At 50.5% G+C, this 6,608-nt stretch overlaps 1 protein-coding gene across 2 annotated transcripts in view; it reads right to left on the bottom strand.

Moving 5' to 3' along the window:
- LOC118626368 (serpin B6-like) overlaps positions 1-6,347 on the bottom strand; it is a 28,332-nt gene extending 21,985 nt beyond the window's left edge. Inside the window, exon 1 of one of the 2 annotated variants that reach the window (XM_036255982.1) lies at positions 6,269-6,347. The gene's annotated coding sequence lies outside the window, so the exon portion shown is untranslated. Of the gene's footprint in view, positions 1-5,970; positions 6,013-6,268 lie in introns of those variants that run through there. The other variant, XM_036255983.1, reaches the window with a different exon arrangement.
- Between the last annotated feature and the right edge of the window lie 261 nt (positions 6,348-6,608).

Below are 6,608 nucleotides of genomic sequence, written 5' to 3' on the forward strand. Positions count from 1 at the left end.
ATCATGCTGTTGAGAGGGACCAAAGCTTTGCCACTCCAAAATATGTCTTTTGGGATATTAATGGTAAGCTGGTTATTATGAAACAAATGATTGGCTGTGGCCAGTGTGGCTCAGTTGGTTGGAGTGTTGTCCTGTGCACCAAAATGTTGCCAGTTTGATTGTCGGTCAAGGCACATACCCACGTTTCGGGTTTGATCCCTGGTAGGGGCTTGTATGGGAGGCAACCAATTGATGCTTCTCTCAAACTGATCTCTCTCTCTCTCTCTGTCTTTTTCTCTCACTCCCTCCCCCGCTCCTCCTCTCTCAAAAATTAGTAAAATATATCCTCAGGTGAAGATTTTAAAAAAAGAAACAAACAAATGACTCAGAACTTTTGAACCTCCTGCCCTTACCTGCCTATAGGAATTCAGATATAAAAACCTGCTTAAAGGAAAAGAACATCACCTTAGCATCAAAATATAAACCAAAGGAAGAAATCCAACAAAGCCTGTTTGTTGGACTCCCCTCTGTGTCCTATTGTTCCTGGGTAGCCCAGCAAGAATTTGCATACCATCTATTTGTTCTTTCTCATCTTCCTTTAAATTCTCTGCTTTCCCTTTGAAATTCCAGACCCTGGCCTCTCTCTCCTTTATCCAGAATGGCATATAAACCACAACTGCCCAGTGCATCCTCAGGTCTCACATAAAGAACTTTGTAAAACATAACGTTTATTCACAAGCATAAAAACTGGATATTAAGGTTTTATTAATGAACAATTTCTTTTTTTTGTTTTTTGTTTTGTTTGTTTTTTTTGGTACGTGCCCCTAGCAGGAACTGAACCCATGGCTCTCTGGTCCGCAGGCTGATGCTCCAACCGCTGAGCCAAACAGGCCAGGGTTATTAATGAACAATTTTATGTATGTGTGTGTGTGTGTGAACTTCTCACACAAGTCTAACAAATCTATCCTAGCACCATTTTTTCCCCCTATAGCACCACTGGTGACTTTGAGCAGTTAATGTTTATGACTGATTTCATTCAATTGATCAAGTCTTGATAACATTTTTAAGGTATCACTAATTGTGCCTCTTGCCTTCTTGGATTAGGCATGCTTTAAGTTCCCACAAAATTTAACCATTTAAAGATTGGTTTAATGGAGACTTGGACTCCTGCTTTGTCCCTCCCTTTGTTTTGTGTGTATGTGTGCATGTATGTGTGTGTGAACTTCTCTGAGCAGCAGTTATCTAATATGTCAACAGAGGATGATACCTTCTACTTTATACATTTACTGTAAACATTAAATAAACTAATGCCTGGCACACAATGGGTAGTCAATAAATGGTAGGTTAATTATACATTATTTTCTTTCTTCTGATGTCTAGGTTTAATCTCAGGTCCAGCAAACTTGGGAATGCAAGGTGTGTGATTATCCAGGGATCATACAATATATTTTTGGTGTGAGATAAGGTGTTCTTAGTATAAACCAGCGATTTTCAACCTTTCTCATCTCATGGCACACACAAACTAATCACTAAAATTCTGCAGCACACCAAAATATTTTATTTTTGCGCCCGGCAGGTGTGGCTCAGTGGATTGAGCATCCTCCCACGAACTGAGAGGTCCCAGTTCAATTTCCAGTCAAGGCATGTGCCTGGGTTGTGGGCTTGATCCCCAGTAGGGGGCGTGCAGGAAGCAGCCGATTGATGTTTTTCTCTCACATAGATGTTTCTCTCCCTTCCTCTCTCTAAAAAAATCAATAAAAAATACTTTTTTGCTCTTGTGACAAAAAATATAGGTATCATTTTGATTGAATTGCAAAAAAAAAAAAAATAGTAATGATAGTAATTACCTGCCCTTTTTAATCCAAAGTGACTTTTTTTAAAAAATCAGGTTTGGCCCACAGACCAATGAGTCCCGGGTTTTGTTTTGTATTTTTTTTCTTTATTGATTTTAGAGAGAGAGGGAGAGAGAGATAGAAACATCGAGGAGAACATCGACAGGTCGCCTCCTGCATGCCCCGCATTGGGGATCAGGCCCACAACCTGGGCATGTGCCCTGACTGGGAATCGAACCAGCAATCTCTTGGTGCATGGGTCGATGCTCAACCACTGAGCCACACCGGCCAGGCCCAAGTCGCGGGTTTGATTATAGCCAAGGGTACGTACCTCGGTTGCAGTTCATCCCTGGCCCTGGTCAGGGTTGTGCAGGAGGCAACTAGTCGATGTGTCCCTCTCATGTCGATGTTTCTCTCTCTCCATTTCTCTCCCTCTCTCTCTACCTGAAGATAAAGAGAAAAATATCCTCGGGTGAGGATTAAAAAAATTTTTTTTAAATCAGGTGCCTATACAGTAAAACCTCAGTTGGGCGTCTCTCATTTTGAACAATTCAGTTCTTGACCAAGTTGCTCATGGAAAAAATGTCATGGTTAACTTGGGTTCAACTTCGGTTCCTGCCCTGACAAGCTTTTCATGCTGATACCTAACATGAACAAAGGAGAGAACTCACCATTATGAGTCAGTTTACAACTAAACCTTGCCTCAGGAAACTGCTGTGTATATTTTTGTGGGGTTTTTTGTTTGTTTGGTTTCGGCTTTTTTGTGTTGTTTTTTGCTTTTGTTACTGGCAAAAGGGACAATTAGCACAATTTAAAAACAGAAATAAGCCATCAAAAGTGCTAATATTATTAAGGGTGTGAAAGAAACAATGATCACTGGCAACTGAAGAGGTAGAAAAACTGTTGCTGATTTGTATAAACTAAAAGCAGTTAGTCAATGACAGCATTTTCTAGGACACAATACATGAAAAAGCAAAGATGCTGCATACTGACCTCCTGAAAGACCCCTGGAAGGAGTGTTGAAAGTGATTCATTTAAGGCTAAGAGGGGGTGGTTTGATAAATTTAAGAAAAGCAGTCTTTGATTATAAATTAAACAGTACATTAGACATGTATTATATATAAGTTAAAACAGGAAATCATTTGAGGGTCTGGAATGAATTAATTCAATTTACATTATTTCTAATGGGAAAAAATGATTTGTTTTCAAACAAATCACTTCTCAAACAGCCTTCTGAAATGAATTCAGTTTGAGCACTAAGGTTCCGCTGTACTTATATATAAGAACTTCTGGTACCAAGAATTAACCAATCAGATGCAACTTTCTTATGCCATTATATGACCTATATATTTATGGTTCAAGACAGGGCATTCACACTAGAGGGTTATTATTGTGTTGGCCGTTGTCATTTTTGACATTCTAAGGGAAAAGATGTCAGTGCCCCTGACTAATATGATTTAGAAATTCTTGCAACACACTGGTTGAAAATCGCTGGTATAGACAATGGTGATTCCATTCATTCTAATTGCACTCTACTACTGGAGTGATCTCTAATATGCTGAATTTCAAGGAAATGCTTTGGATTGGAATTGGCCTCATATCATTTTAAATATTTGGTCTACTGGCCCCAAGTATGACTAAAATTGCACCCTTTCTCTCTGTGTTGGCATAAAGTGAAGGATATAATTACTCATTAATCATGAAATACTGGGACACACTGAAAGGGTTAGTAACGTTTTATTTTCTATTATTTTAATTTTTTTTCTTTATTGATTTTAGAGAGAGAGAGGAAGGGAGAGGGAGAGAGATAGAAACATCGAGGAGAGAGAACATCAATTGGCCGCTTCCAGCATGCCCCCCACTGGGGATCGGTCCCATAATCTGGGCATGTGTCCTAACCGGGAATCAAACCGGCGACTTTTTGGTGCATGGGTCAATGCTCAACCACCGAGCCACATTGGCCAGGCAGGGTAAGTAATGTTTTAAAGGGTAGAGGTAAAAGCTTGCAAAAAGTGGAAACTGGAAAATGCATTGCTTGCATGACCTTTGCTCAGTCTTCTGTTGACTATGGATTATGGATTATCGGCAAGACAGTGAATCACCCAGCAGATGCAGGGTGTGATACCTGACCAATCCAACTGCAAAGTGGATAATGGGCCAGGTAGAGTACTCAGCAGGAACTGCCGGAAGCTAGAAGCAGAGTATATAACCTACACCCCAACTGTTATTCAAGGCTGACCCCTTTTCGGAGCCAGCCCACCTGCACCCAGGTGCATGCAATAAAATTGTTTTGCTCTACATTGGACTTGTGTTGTGGATGTGATCTCCCACTGGCTCAGACCTTTTACAAACCCCATAATACTGATAAAAGCAGTCACTTGTGTTATCACAGTGCACATTACTTAGCCCCAGCAATACAACACCGCAGGACTTTAATCCAAAGGGTATTTTCATATCCTCATCTCACCACATCAGTCCTAAACCACACAGGGGAAGAACAGGCAGCCCTAGCTCATATCCCTGTCATCAGCTACAACTGGACCCAGAAAACACAGGTCCCAGCCCTGACCCAGCTTCCGCTAGCATCTGAGTATTCTTGGCGGCATCTGAATTTAATTGGCTAGACCTCTCCTTTTCAAAGCTGAGTTTGGAGTGGAGGGGCAGGATGGGAAAGAAAGTAGCTTAAGTGTCCATTACTTCTAGCACCTCAAACCTCAAGTATGATTAAAAGTTTCCCCAGGCCTTCTTAGCCCTGAAGACACCAAATATAGTCATTTTTGCCCACGGTAAGCTTAATAAAAGACAGAAATAACAAGATCTGGAAAGGTCCTCACTTTTATCTACACGGCCTGAGTGACCTGGACGGTGGGGCGGAATTCGCCAAGTTCCCGGCCAAAGCCACACACGGTGGGCAAGCCCAGGCGCCTAGGAGCCTGGAGCGCGAGCCGGCCTCTTCCGGCAACGACCCCTCCCCTTCTCCGCACACCCCAGCCTAGGCCACCTCCTCCCTTCTCCGCACGCCCCAGCCCCAGGGCACCCCCTCCCTTCTCCGCAAGCCCCAGCCCCATGGCACCCCTCCTTCCTCTTCTTCTTCGCGCACACACCATCCCTAGGGCAACCCTCCCTTCTCCGCCGCCCCAGCCCTAGGCAACCCCCCCCTCTTCCTTCTCCGCCGCCCCAGTCCCCCAGGCCACCCTCCCTTCTCCGCACGCCCATCCCCAGGCCACCCTCCATTCTCCTCAAGCCCAGCCAGCCAACCCCTCCCTTCTCCGCACGCCCCCCCCAGCAACACCCATCCCTTCTCCGCACAGCGCCCAGCCACGGGCAACCCCCTCCCTTCTCCCGCACGCTCCAGCCCTAGGGCAACCCCTCTTCTTTCTCCTCACGCCCCAGCCCTAGGCCCACTCCTCCTCTCCGCACGCCCAGCCCAGCCACCCCCTCACCATTCTCCGCACCCCCAGCCCCAGCCCCAGGCCACCCCCTCCCTTCTCCGCACGCCCCAGCCCAGGGCACCCCCTCCTTCTCCGCACGCCCCAGCCCTAGGGCACCCTCCCTTCTCCGCACGCCCCAGCCCTAGGCCACCCTCCCTTCTCCGCACGCCCCAGCCCAGGCCACCCCCTCCCTTCTCCGCACGCCCCAGCCCTAGGGCACCCTCTTCTCCGCACGCCCCAGCCCTAGGCCACCCCCTCCCTTCTCCGCAAGCCCCAGCCCAGGCCACCCCCTCCCTTCTCCGCAAGCCCCAGCCCAGGCCACCCTCCCTTCTCCGCACGCCCCAGCCCCAGGCCACCCCCTCCCTTCTCCGCAAGCCCCAGCCCAGGCCACCCCCTCCCTTCTCCGCAAGCCCCAGCCCCAGGGCACCCCCTCCCTTCTCCGCACGCCCCAGCCCTAGGGCACCCTCCCTTCTCCGCACGCCCCAGCCCCAGGCCACCCCCTCCCTTCTCCGCACGCCCCAGCCCTAGGCCACCCTCCCTTCTCCGCACGCCCCAGCCCTAGGCCACCCTTCACCAGTCCGTATCGGGCCCCCCATACCTCCACCCTCCCGGGTCCCAACGACCAGCGCCGGCTCCGAGCGCCCGTCGCCGAGGCCGCGAGGTGGGCGGGGTCACCCCGGTCGAGGAGCAGGAGGGTGACCTGCGGTCCAGGGAGGGGCGGGCGTCACCTGTGGCCTAGGGGCTCCGCGCAGCAGCCGGGGAGGCTCGGCGCCGCCCCCATGCCCACCGGCCACTCCCCTGCGGGCCCGGCGCTTTACGTTCCGGGTCCGAACGGTGCGCGGCGTCAGCGGCCGGGCGGCGGCCACGAACAGCTCCTGCGTCACCGTCCGCGGCTGCCGCTGGCTCTTCGGGGGAACCCGAGCCGGTAGCGCTCCCAACCCCCATCCCAGGACCGCTCTGCGCGGCCCGGGCGCCCTCCGCCCCCGCTCGCCTGGCCTCGCAGTGGGTCCCACAGCAGGCTCGTACCTCGCGGTGTCGGCGATGCAGCCAGAGTGAGCGGAGCAGCGGCTGAGCGTCGGAGCCACTCCCGGCCTCAAATAGCGGTGGCGCCGGGAGGCGGGCGGAGCCGGGCAGCGAGCCAGCGGCCCTGGGCGGTGGCGGCAGGAGGCGGCAGGTCCCGGCAGTACCCAGGTGCACTTCGCTCGCAACCCCAGCCGGCGGCGCCGGACACGCTCCCCTGCGGGAGGGGCCGCGTCCCCTCTGCCCCTAGTGGCCGTCCCCTCGCCCACCGAGCCCCAGGGACTGGACTCCAAGGCCCGGCGGAGCCGAGGTTTTCAGTCAGGAGACTGCAGTGCGCGGCCCCACC

The sequence above is a fragment of the Molossus molossus genome, unplaced genomic scaffold (genome assembly GCF_014108415.1).
Source record: "Molossus molossus isolate mMolMol1 unplaced genomic scaffold, mMolMol1.p scaffold_m16_p_12, whole genome shotgun sequence".
Lineage (NCBI taxonomy): Eukaryota > Metazoa > Chordata > Mammalia > Chiroptera > Molossidae > Molossus > Molossus molossus.